General features: G+C 33.8%; 1 protein-coding gene across 1 annotated transcript in view; it reads left to right on the top strand.

The window, feature by feature from the left end:
• The window catches only part of CADM2 (cell adhesion molecule 2), a 240,398-nt gene that overhangs the window by 127,463 nt on the left and 100,165 nt on the right, over positions 1 to 12,770 (top strand). The gene's annotated exons all lie outside the window — the stretch shown is intronic.

The raw sequence follows: 12,770 nt of genomic DNA, 5'->3' as shown, positions 1-12,770 counted from the left end.
AACAAACAAACAAAAAAACAAATGGGACCTAATGAAACTTCAAAGCTTTTGCACAGCAAAAGAAACCATAAACAAGAAGAAAAGACAATCCTCAGAATGTGAGAAAATATTTGCAAACAAAGCAACTGACAAAGGATTAATCTCTAAAATACACAAACAGATCATGCAGCTCAATATCAAAAAAAAAAAAAAAAAAAAAAAAAACCCAATCAGAAAATGGGTGGAAGACCTAAATAGACATTTCTCCAAAGAAGACATACAGATGGCTAAGAGGCACATGAAAAGATGCTCAGAATGACTAATTGGTAGAGAAATGCAAATCAAAACTACAATGAGGTATCACTTCACGCTGGTTAGAATGGCCATCATCAAAAAATCTAGAAACAATAAATGCTGGAGAGGGTGTGGAGAAAAGGGAACCCTCTTGCACTGTTGGTGAGAATGTAAATTGATACAACCACTATGGAGAACAGTATGGAGGTTCCTTAAAAATCTAAAAATAGAACTACCATAGGACCCAGCATATGCACAGAGAAAACCATAATTCAAAAAGGCACGTGCACCCCAATATTCTTTGCAGCACTATTTACAATAGCCAGGATGTGGAAGCAACCTAAATGTCCATCAACAGAGGAATGGATAAAGATGTGGTACATATATACAATGCAATATTACTCCACCATAAAAAAGGAATGAAATTGGGTCATTTGTAGAGACATGGATGGACCTAGAGTCTGTCACACAGAGTGAAGTAAGTCAGAAAGAGAAAAACAAATATCGTATATTAACACATATATGTGGAATCTAGAAAAATGGTATAGATGATCGTATTGGCAAAGCAGAAATAGAGACACAGACGTAGAGAGCAAGTGTATGGATACCAAGCTGGAAAGGGGAGGTGGGATGAATTGGGAGATGGAGATTGACATATATACACTATTGATACAATGTATAAAATAGATAACTAATGAGAACCTACTGTATAGCACAGGGAACTCTACTCAGTGCTCTGCAGTGACCTAAATGGGAAGGAAATCCAAAAAAGAGGGGATATATGTATACATATAGCTGATTCACTTTGCTGTACAGTAGAAACTAACACAACATTGTAAAGCAACTATACCCCAATGAAAAATTTTTAAAAATTTTAGCAAACCCTTTCTATCCTTTTTTGAGAATACAAACAAGGAAACTATGAAATAAGTAGAAAGAATATTAAGGAGATTTTCTTTGTAGTTTTTGCCTAGGACATATACTATTCACCAACACTGATAAAAATCAAACAAAATTGGTGATATCAGGAAAATTAAAACAATTTTTTAAATATTTTTTCCTTTTCATTAACAAAAGCTACAAACAAAATATCCTCATCCTAAAGGAGAAATTTCATGGAGAACTTCTTATTTTTTCATTCAAGTTTTCTCAAGTTAAATATATTTCAAAATATACCAATAACTTAAGGATTATTAAATTTTTTATTGTTGATGATGATGGTGATTGAATGATGACGATTTTGGCCTTTCTCATATTTACCAAAATTATATGTGAAGGGACATTTTAAAGATTAGATAATGTATTAAATAAAAATGAACCTGGTAGTTGACTAAATGGCTAACAAACAGGAAATACGATGTCAACGTCTACATTGTCTTATAGTTTTATGGTAAATCATTATATTTGAACTAACCTATACATCATGTATTAATGTTATATGTTTGTTAAATAAACATTAAATGCTTAAGGCATCCCATGGCAGATTTATAAAACCTAGAACAACTTTAAATGTGTTCATTTCATTGTTTATTATTTCATTTTGTGTCCCCATGATGAATCCATTTCATGTTGCTTTTGATAAATGTTCTTTAAAAAAGCATCAAAAACATAAATAGCTTGAAAATGTTTAGAAACACGAGTTTAGTTTTTTTAATTTTTTCTTTTAAATGTTGATATGAAGGCTTTTTTCCAAAAATGAGCTTTCAGAGTGTTAAAATGTCCTATCTAATGATGAAATTTGACAAGCAGCCTTCCTGATGCCTTTTCCTAAGAAATCCATCTCAGTTCTGAAGCCATCAACTAGTTGAATTTGTTTCTGCCCTCCCAAGCACAACTAACTCTATCAACAATATCGAATCAAAACTATGCATTTTACATCACCACTTCAGAATATTAATATAGGAGAGTTTCATTTGATAAATTCTATTTATTTTATTATTTAATTATTACAAATATCTAAATTATAAATTTCTTTATTTCATAACTTTTAGTTATTCTAATAACTGGAATAAAATATTGGAGAGACAATTAATTTAAGCTAAAAAAGTAAGGATCATAAATGAGATACAGAGAAAATGCACTTAAAGTAATGCACTCTAGAGCCCACAATTGTAGAAATTTATGAATTAGAATATAGGCAAAATGTTGACGCATTTATTATCTATATTTTTACTGCTATGTTTTCTTCTTAAGATCTTCCTAGTGGCTCAACTTTATCATAGAGACATAATTTGCTTTAAATTGCTCACTGATCCAACCAGTTTTACACACTGCCAAATATCTCCTAAAATCTGGCTCAGAGCCTGACATTCACTTGACCACAAACTTAAGATGATTTCTCAATGCCTCTAACATAATATCTGAATTCTTCAGCCTGAAATTCAAGGCTTTGAAAATACAATCCCTTATAATGTCACTCTTAGCACCCCTTTTCAGATAACGCACCCTATACTTTACAGTACTTCTAGATGTCTTATATACAGCCCACACTCGTCTCTACACCAACCCTTGTCCAACTCTTTGCCTAGGGTTCCCTTCTTTTCATTCCCTCTAGAAAAATTCTGCCAGTTCAAATACTATGTATTGTTTGAACTTTTTAAAGTACCACTTCTCTAGGTAACTTTCTTGGTTTCTGACAAATATCTATAATCTCTTCTTCCATAACTCCCATAATATTTCATCAGAGTGCTATGTTCCTTTCAGTTTTGAATTTTGCATTATTTTGAACCATACATGATTTATCTTTCTTATTGGGACAAAATTGCTGTGGAGATATAGCACTTGAATAGTAGTAGTAAAGTATCTTGTACATATTATACATACATGTAATTTATACATATTTGTTAAATAAATAAATGATGGCCACAAGAATAAATTTTTACTAGAATTATAGGAATTTAACAGACTGTTAAAGGAAAAGTACTTGACAGTTTTGAGCATTATGAAAGAGTATTGTGAGCACTAAAAGGAAAGTGAAAGTTTCAGTTTTACTGCAAAATTACAAACAGGAAAAATAAATTAGACATCTTAGAAAAAGTCAGTCTTACACAGAGGGAATGAATAACAGATAGTGCTGTAGCTGAAATGGTTCTGGTTAACTCTGGGTATATCAACCCACTGCTCCTAATAAAATGTGGTAGGCCTTGAGGTATAGATTGAGCTTGATTTGTAGTTTTTTTTTTATTTCAGGAAAGTATCATGATGGTCTTAGAGTATTCAGCATTTCCTTCATTCTAGAAGTCCAAGCATCCCATATAGATACACACAGTTTCACAGTTCTCTAGTATTTCCTAGTCTGTTGTAACATGGAAGAGATATAGGTAATGAAGTGAGTAAATGTCAATATTTTAGAGGAGGACACTAGTGACATTTTGCCTCAGGTAGTTCTTTGTTGTGGAGGGTCTGTCTGGTGCATGGTACGATGCTCATCTGTATTCCTGGCTTCTACTCATAAGATGCCAGAGATATCACTTCTACCTCTCCCCTACACTGTAACAACTAAAAGTGTCTCCAGACATTGTCAAATGTCCTTGGGGGGCAAAATCGTCCCTAACTGAGAGCCACTATCTCAGAGTTAACTCTAAAGTGGTTTCACAAAGGTGAACTGGTGCATAATTTTCTTTAGTATTAATGTAATTAGCAAGAGATCTTTACAAGGGTGCTAAACAAATTGTTCAGAAAACTTTATGTAATACAATTGCTATAAAGAATCACAACTCTTTCATCTGTAAAATATTTAAAAGTTTCTAAATTCTCCTTGACAAAAATTTTCTGTGGGAATATTTCTTTGTTGTTCGTGGAGGAGAGGAATATGGATGAGAAGGATATATTGTAATGAATAAGATAAGAGAATATATATATATATATATATATACATATATTTTTTTCTCCAGTTTTATTGATGTATAATTGAAATGTAACATTGAAGTAGCTTAAGGTGCACAACATAATTATTCAGTATATGTATCTATTGCAAAATGATTACCATAATGGTTAGTTAATATCCATCACCTCACATAATTACAATTTTTTTCTTGTGATAAGAACTTTTAAGATCTACTCTCTCAGCAACTTTTATTTATTTACTTTTTGCGGTACGCGAGCCTCTCACTGTTGTGGCCTCTCCCATTGCGGAGCACAGGCTCCGGACACGCAGGCTCAGCGGCCATGGCTCGTGGGCCCAGCCGCTCCGCGGCATGTGGGATCTTCCCGGACCGGGGCACGAACCCGTGTCTCCTGCATTGGCAGGCGGACTCTCAACCACTGCGCTACCAGGGAAGCCCTCTCAGCAACTTTTAAATATACACTACAGTATTATTAATTGTAGTCACCATGATGTACATTACATCCCAGAAAATATTAATCTTATTATTGTAAGTTTGTACCTTTTAACCACCTTCACCCAAAGAATATTTTCATCTGTTAGAGAGGAAAAGGATGTGAGAGGCAGATGTGAGAGAGTTAAAAAAGAAAGAAAGGGAGGGTGGGAGGTAGGAAGGAAGGGAGGGAAGGAGGAAGGAAAGGAGGGTGGAAGGAAGGAAGGAAGGAAGGAAGGAAGGAAGGGAGGAAGGAAGGAAGGGAAAGAGAAACAGGTAGACTGACAGGTTATGCATAGAACTCAGAAACATTGTCAGATATGTTTTAAAACTTGCAGCTCATATAGAGCAAAAGCAACTCTTGGGCCAGGTTCCAATTCATCCAGCTGGAGAAAGAGTTGATTTTGAAGATGAATAGAGGACACAGAGCTTATTACCAAAAGCATCAATCTCTCTTGTAGTCTAAAAGAGAACAGGAAACAAAGTTATTGAGGAGTGACTAAGGTCAGGAAAAAGCGGTTCAAACTGCCTGAGGTGATTTATGATTGTGTAACTAGAGTGAGTTACTTCTCTGAGCCTTAGTTTCATGTTCTGTATGATAGGTCAACAACAGAACCTACCTTATATGCTGTATGAAAGAGTTCAATGAGCCAGTGCATACAGAGCATTTACAATAATGACTTACTTGCCAAGTATTTTATCAGTGTTTATAATTATTAGAAGATAGCTGTGACAAATAAATTTGATTTTATAACACACTAGTGGTCCTAACCAGTAGTGGGGAAAAATTACAAAAAGTCATTCTTCATTCATTTATCCAACAAATATTTAACTGAAGTCTAGGAGTTATTCTAGGACTGAGGATAAACCAGTGAACAAAATAGAAATAATCTCTGCTCTGATGAGCTTACTTTTCTAAGAATATGCTAAGCACTCAGTAGCATTGTTTATGAAAACTAACACGTGAGTTTTAGGTGTTACAATGTGAAAAAGTATACTATGTTATAGTGTTTTAATGTTGCAATTCTAGTGAGACAATGGATAGAAATGAGTAATAGTACTGTGCCTTGCATGTTTTAAGACCTATAAAACTGTTTGTTAAATGAATCATTTGGGAGTGCTCATAGGAAATGATTTTTGTGGACAAATAAAATTGTCAAGATAACACTTTCCACCCAAAGATCCACATGCCTTGAGCAATGCAAATCACTACTGCTTTAAGCTATAAACCATCTTTGTTCCCCCAATATATTATACACTGTGGAATGATACAGTAAACTAATATTAGATATTCATTTATAGTTGCTTCTCTTATATTAGCAATTTGGCCATCACCGTCATAACAGGCTAGATGTTACTTTTATATAAGTTTAAATTTCTGTTGTATTTCTTTGATTACAGAATAATTTTTTTTATTGGTAAGATATTGACTTAAAACTTATTTTTATTTACCTACCTACAAAACCCTTAGAGATGAATAAATATTGTTGAACCACTGACACTAAATATTTTCATAGCTGTGCTTGCCGATTGTCCATTAGGTGATTTAATAATAGTTTCATCACAGATCTTTTCAGTTTTCTAAAATCTTTGTTAAAAATATGGAAAATCCATTCCCCTGTATCAATATCTTTACTTTGATTCAAATACTGAATCATTCAAATAAGATAGGAGGTGTCTTTACTTCCCAAGTTCATAAAGCTTTTAAAATTTTGAATAATAACTTTAAAAACCAATTTTTTTTTTTTTTTTTTTTTGCGGTACGCGGGCCTCTCACTGTTGTGGCCTCTCCCATTGCAGAGCACAGGTTGCGGACGCGCATGCTCAGCGGCCATGGCTCACGGGCCCAGCCGCTCCGCGGCATGTGGGATCTTCCCGGACCGGGGCACGAACCCGTGTCCCCTGCATCGGCAGGCGGACTCTCAACCACTGCGCCACCAGGAAACCCCTAATCTATCTCTTGAAAGTACTTGTGCTTCTTTATATATTAGCCCCAGAATTTGTCAGATAAGTAAAATAAATAAACCCATACTTTTAAAAAGTGTGGGTTTTTTCCACATCTTATTAATTTTAAAGATGGACTCTAAAGAATAATATTTTTCCTACAAAAAGAAACCTTGGAGAGGAAACATGATGCTTTTAAAAAGTATCTGCATATTTTGCCTGTTAGTAAGTAGTGAAAAATTATTTGTAGACGAATGACCATATCCCTATTTTTATATGCTTGTGCAAAACTTCCTCATTTGCTTGCATTTTGAGAGAAATAGGAAATATTCATATAGTCATCTAATCTTTAAAGAACTCTTACAACATATCAAGTATTTTGTTAGGATATGACAACACACAATCGAATAGGTTAAGATCTGAGATTTTGAATGCTCAAAATCTGGTGAATGAAGCAGACATGTAAAAAAAAAATACATATTTCACTAAGTGCAGTGTTTTATAATAGCAGTATATGTCCTGAAATATTTAAATCTAATTATTTACTGTTCCCTTTCATTCATATGTGTGTATATATAGTAACGTTATAAACATTACATATTATATGTAATAAATATTATACTACTGTGTACCTAAATTTATATTCAATAAATATGATGTTGTTGGAGTTGACTTATTTGAAGACATTTTAAAACAAACATGGAAATTATTAGTTTGTAAAAATAAAAATCTGAGTTTAACATATAGGATAAAGCAAGTGTGAATTAATAGTGGTAATGATAATGCATTTTTACGAACCGCCCCTTTTCTGTTTAATTGGAACAATACATTATACTAGTAATTTAAAAACAGAATATCATCCACATCCACAAAGTACTGAAGAAAAAGAGAAAAAGGGCCATTCTGTTTTGTGAAGAAGTAGAGCAAGGTGAAATGCAACTTATATTGCACCTAGACTGGAAAATAGAGAGATCATTTCCAAATCAAGTGTGGGATTACTATATAAGTAAACTTTGGTTAAAAAAATATTCCCCATCCTTTTTAATGAAAAACTACAACCAAGAAGAAAATCTACAAATAACTTATATATGGACGGGGCAAAAAAAAATGTAATTCTTAATAATAACTTGGCAGACATGCATTGAAAGGTTTGGATATGTGGTATTTACTTTCTGACTCCTATTCACATCTGGATTAGTAAAAATATTAATAGAATAATATATGCATAAATTTGAAGATTATTTTATAAAATTATTATCTACTGTGCATTGTGCTGCTCCTGAAAAATTCCCCATTCATTTTGATATATAAATAATACAGAAAAATATGTTTACCTTGGGGGTTTCAGTTATTAAAATAAATATTTTGAAGAAATCCTGGAAATTGAAGATTCTTAAAATTAACTCAGTTTTTGAGATGAGTACAGGTTTTTTGTTTTTTTTTTTTTTTGGTTTTGTCTTTTTGTTGGCTGAGATATCTCAGTAAGAATAGGAGTTCTACATTAATCTAATGGTATTTCTAGAATGTTATTGATAATTTGATAACAGTGCTTGATCAGCCCCCTTATGGATACAATAAAGTGATTAATGAAAATATAATAGGAATAGTAATGATAGAGATCTTTATTATTAGTAAAAATCTATTAAAGCCCAAATTATTTCCTGTTATTAAAAAAAATTGATACATATATCCACTCTTTTTTCGATTTCCTTCCCATTAACACAACATTGTAAAGCAACTATACTCCAATAAAAATTAACTTAAAAAATAAAATAAAATATTTTGACTTTTAGGCCATGTAAAATGTTACATATTCAAAATGTTATTTTAAAGTAAACACTGTGGCAGGGGAAGATAAATCAGAAGCTTGGGATGAACACACAGATACTACTATATATGAGATAGATAAGCAACAAGGATCTACTTACTGTATAGCACCGGGAACTCTACTTAATATTCTGTGATAACCTATATGAGAAAAGAATCTAAAAAAGAATGAATATATGTATATGTATAACTGAATCACTTTGCTGTACACCTGAAACTAACACAACGTTGTAAATCAACTATACTCCAATAAAATAAAATTTAAAGTATATGAGAAAGAGTCAAGTTTGGGATAATATCACATTACTGTAGTTTTGATGTAAAAAAAAAATGTAATTTTGTGTACATTGCTAACGTCGTATGTTTAAAGACGAATGCTGACATTTCATGGAACTGTAAACTAGAATTTTGACTGATTATATAAATAATCTCTTCACAATTAAGTGCTTCCCCTGTCAAAATCAGATGAGGAGAGAAAAGTTATTTATGCGGTATATGCATTAAAAAACAAATTGCCGGGCATCCCTGGTGGCACAGTGGTTGAGAGTCCGCCTGCCGATGCAGGGGACATGGGTTCGTGCCCTGGTCCGGGAAGATCCCACGTGCCGCGGAGCGGCTGGGCCCGTGAGCCATGGCCACTGAGCCTGCGCGTCCGGAGCCTGTACTCCGCAATGGGAGCGGCCACAACAGTGAGAGGCCCGCGTACCACAAAAAAAAAAAATAAATAAATAAATTAAAAAAATTGCCATTTGTATAATCATGGAAAGTTGTTATCTAATATTATCTAATGCAGAAAATTTATACCAGGAAGAGAATCAGCAGTAGACATTTAATTAAATTAAATATGTGTAAGAATAAAACTCAATGTAAGGTTTGTGACATGAACATTTAATATTAATTTTACATACAAATGCAGGCCCCAACAAAATTTCAATTAAGCAGTTTTTAATATTTTAAAATTAATGTTTTAAAATGATAATAAGAAAATTAAAAAATTAGAGTGTTCCCCCATTTAATCATTTATTTATTAAGCACAGATTTTGTATAAAGCACTATGCTAGACACTGAGGATACAGAAATGCCTTTTAAAAATTATACAGAGATGAAAAAGAGAACATGCAGCAGAGATATGTGACCAAATGTGAGGGTAATGAATGATTGCCCTCAGCAAATATTTGAGTTAAGATTTAAAAGAGTTAAAAAGGCAAAGGATCACCCCAAAATGGAGTATTTCAGACAGTTTGTATAAAGTTAAAAAACATATTCATTAAAGTACCCGAAAGAAAGTATAATTAACTGGAATTCAAAGAATGAATTGAGTGTTACAAGGCATGAGACTAAAGACCTGTGTAGATCATATAGGACTTAAAGACTATGCTGATTATTTTTCTTTTAATCCTAAGAGAAAAGATTTACCATGCAAGGTTTTAACCAGAATATTGATGTCATCAGATTTAGAGGTGTAAAAAGCTGATATGGTGGAGGCCATTCACTTTTGCGGTAGACTAAATGAAAGAAAGGTTGTGGAGATATAAAAAAGCAACGAGTAGATTTCAAAATTATTTAGGAAATAAGTCAACCAAACTTGATGATTAATTGATTGATTATAGAAAAGATAAGGGAACAGGAGGTGTCTGGTGTATGTAGCTGGATGGAGGCTGGTGGTATTTATAGAACTAGAAATTGCTGGAAGAAGAACATATCAGGGGAGAATGTGTCAGTCAGTGGGAGACTTTGAGTTCCTTTTGGACATCCTGAGTGTGCCATGTCTTTTCAACATCCAACTGGACATGTCAAATAGGCGTTGCATATACATGAGTGTAGCTTGTGGTACAGAACTGCTCTAGGATATAAACCTGGGAGTGGTTAATGAGTAGATAGAAACTGCAGAGATGGGTGTGGCTAAAAGGACCTAGAGAATTATGTGAGAACAGATTGTGAATCCCATTCTTGGTGACCTCAATATTTAAAGGTTAAATACAAGAAGACAACCCAACAGAATATGAGAAAGAGTAGCCAGAGATATATGTCGAATCAGATATATGTGTATCTATCAGTGTGTGTGTGTGTGTGTGTGTGTTTGTGAGGGGTGGGAGGGTTGAGTGTTAAAAAAAAAAACCTAGGGAAGATAATTCTTAGGAACAAAGACTAATCAACATATTGAGTAATTCAGAAATAAAATAACAGTATTGTATTATATGACTTGATTTTGGTAACCTAGAGGTCTTCCTAAAAGTTTCACAGAAATACATGCTAAGCATATTATCTGCTTTTGCACTTGCTTATAATTCAAATTCTGTGTTCTGGATCTAAAGGGAATGCTGAACCATGCTTCAGGGGACCATATGCTATATAAATTCTCACCTCTAATAAATTACTTGAACAGGCAGAACTGTGTATTTTACTTCACTGAGGCAGATACTGGGGGTGACTTGCCCACATCCCTTTGGCACACACCATTTCTGTGCACCGAGTAGACCGGGGTGCCAGGGAAATAACACCTGCATCCCCACCCCAGCAATCCTCAACCAAACACCAATGAGTATTGGTCAATATTCCCTAAATACTCCTCTCCCTTGCCCATCAAGCGAGGTGACTCAGAGGCAAGCCCTACATTGTCTGAGTTCCACAGCAGGATTGCATGTAGCTGCCCACAGGGTAATCTGCTCAATAACACACGCTTGATTGACTTCCTTCCCTTCCTATCTCACTTCCCAGTGCTCCCTGTGGTCACTCCCCATAAAAGAAATATCCCAGGGTCTGTTTGTAAGGATTCTATATTTGTCAGGGTTCTATAGAGAAAAAGAACTAATGGGATTTGTTACAAAGGTGCAGATTCCAAGATCTGCAGGCTGAGTCTGCAAGCTAGAGATCCAGAAGAGCTGATGACTTAGTTCCAGTCTGAGTCTAAAGGCCTGAGAAGCCAGAAGAGATGATGTTATAGTTCCAGTCTGAAAGTCAGCAGGCTCAAGACCCAGATGATTCAGTTTGATCTGAAGACAGGAAAAAGGCTGATGTGCCAGCTCAGTTGCCATCAGACAGGAATACTCTCCTGTTTGTGTGAGGGGCAGCCTTTTTGTTCTATTCAGGCCTTCAATTTATCAGATAAGCCTCACCCATATTAGGGAGAGGAATCTGCTTTACTCAGTCCACTGATTTAAATGTTAATCGTTTCCCAAAACACTCTTACTAGAATTCCCCAAATAATGAATTTTGGACCAAATATCTGGGTACCGCACAGTGTAGTCAAGTTGACACGTAAAATTAATCATCACAGATAAACAACACAACTCTCTTCCCCAACATCACACTTTTCTGATCTTTCTTCTGCCACCTTTTTCTCTAGAATTGAAGCTTTATTTTCTATGTCAGGATGAAATTAAATTTTGCTATACGTATATATGGTCAAAATTTAAAAGATGATAGCCCTCATTTTCCCAGAATCATTCTGGTTCACACTTGTTATTCTATATAATTAATATTTTCTCTTCACTTTTAAAAGTGTTCTACTTGGAAGACAAAATTATATGATCATCATGTTAACTGATTCCATAAATGTGATGATGGTAATGAAATTAGTGAAGTATATTTCAATCCTTTATTAAATTATTTTTTTCTACTGGTTAAAAATATGACAATATATGTCATATTTCTTCAAATTAATTTTTCTTCCTGGGTTATTTTGTACTACAGTTTTTTACCATGATGTACATGGAATGCCTATTTGTAAATGGGATATTATTGTTGATTATCTTGAATGTATTTTTTTCTTTAAAGGATTGAGAAAGAATGCATTTGAAAAGTATAAGTAATTTATAAGTGGGATACAAGGCCTTCCACAGGATCTTGTTTATTGTTCTATATATGGCAAATCTGCATAATATTTTCCTGAAATAAGATAACTAAACTAAAAATTACACAATTGATTGATACTTATTTAATTGGCTTCAAAGTCAGAGAATGACTATAACCTCAGGGTAGTTCAGTTCTTCTATCACAACTAAGGGAAGGGTGAGAATAATTGTGACCCCCCGGAGCATTCAGAGCCTATTTTGTTTATTGTTGAGGATATGGAAACAAGAGGAGGAGACAGTTCCATGTTGACTGCGAGCCACACAAAACCAGAACTAGCAAGGTGTCATAAAGGAATGAGCCTGTTTACACTGTCTCTGTTTTTAGTTTATTTTCCAGTTTTTCTATGTATTATGTATCTCTGTGTTGATTAAACAATATTACATGGCATAAAATTAGAAATATAAATGTCTCAAAGTATTTTTGCATCTTCTTCCACAACGGATGATTTTATTGTTAAATGGAAATAACTTCATAACAATTACGTTGTAGCATATATAACAAAATGTTAACTTTTAATAACATTCTAAATAACTATTTCAGATGATTTGCTAACTG

Source organism: Tursiops truncatus, chromosome 4 (assembly GCF_011762595.2).
Source record: "Tursiops truncatus isolate mTurTru1 chromosome 4, mTurTru1.mat.Y, whole genome shotgun sequence".
NCBI classification, from domain to species: Eukaryota; Metazoa; Chordata; class Mammalia; order Artiodactyla; family Delphinidae; genus Tursiops; species Tursiops truncatus.
This window is presented reverse-complemented; position numbering and strand designations above follow the sequence as displayed.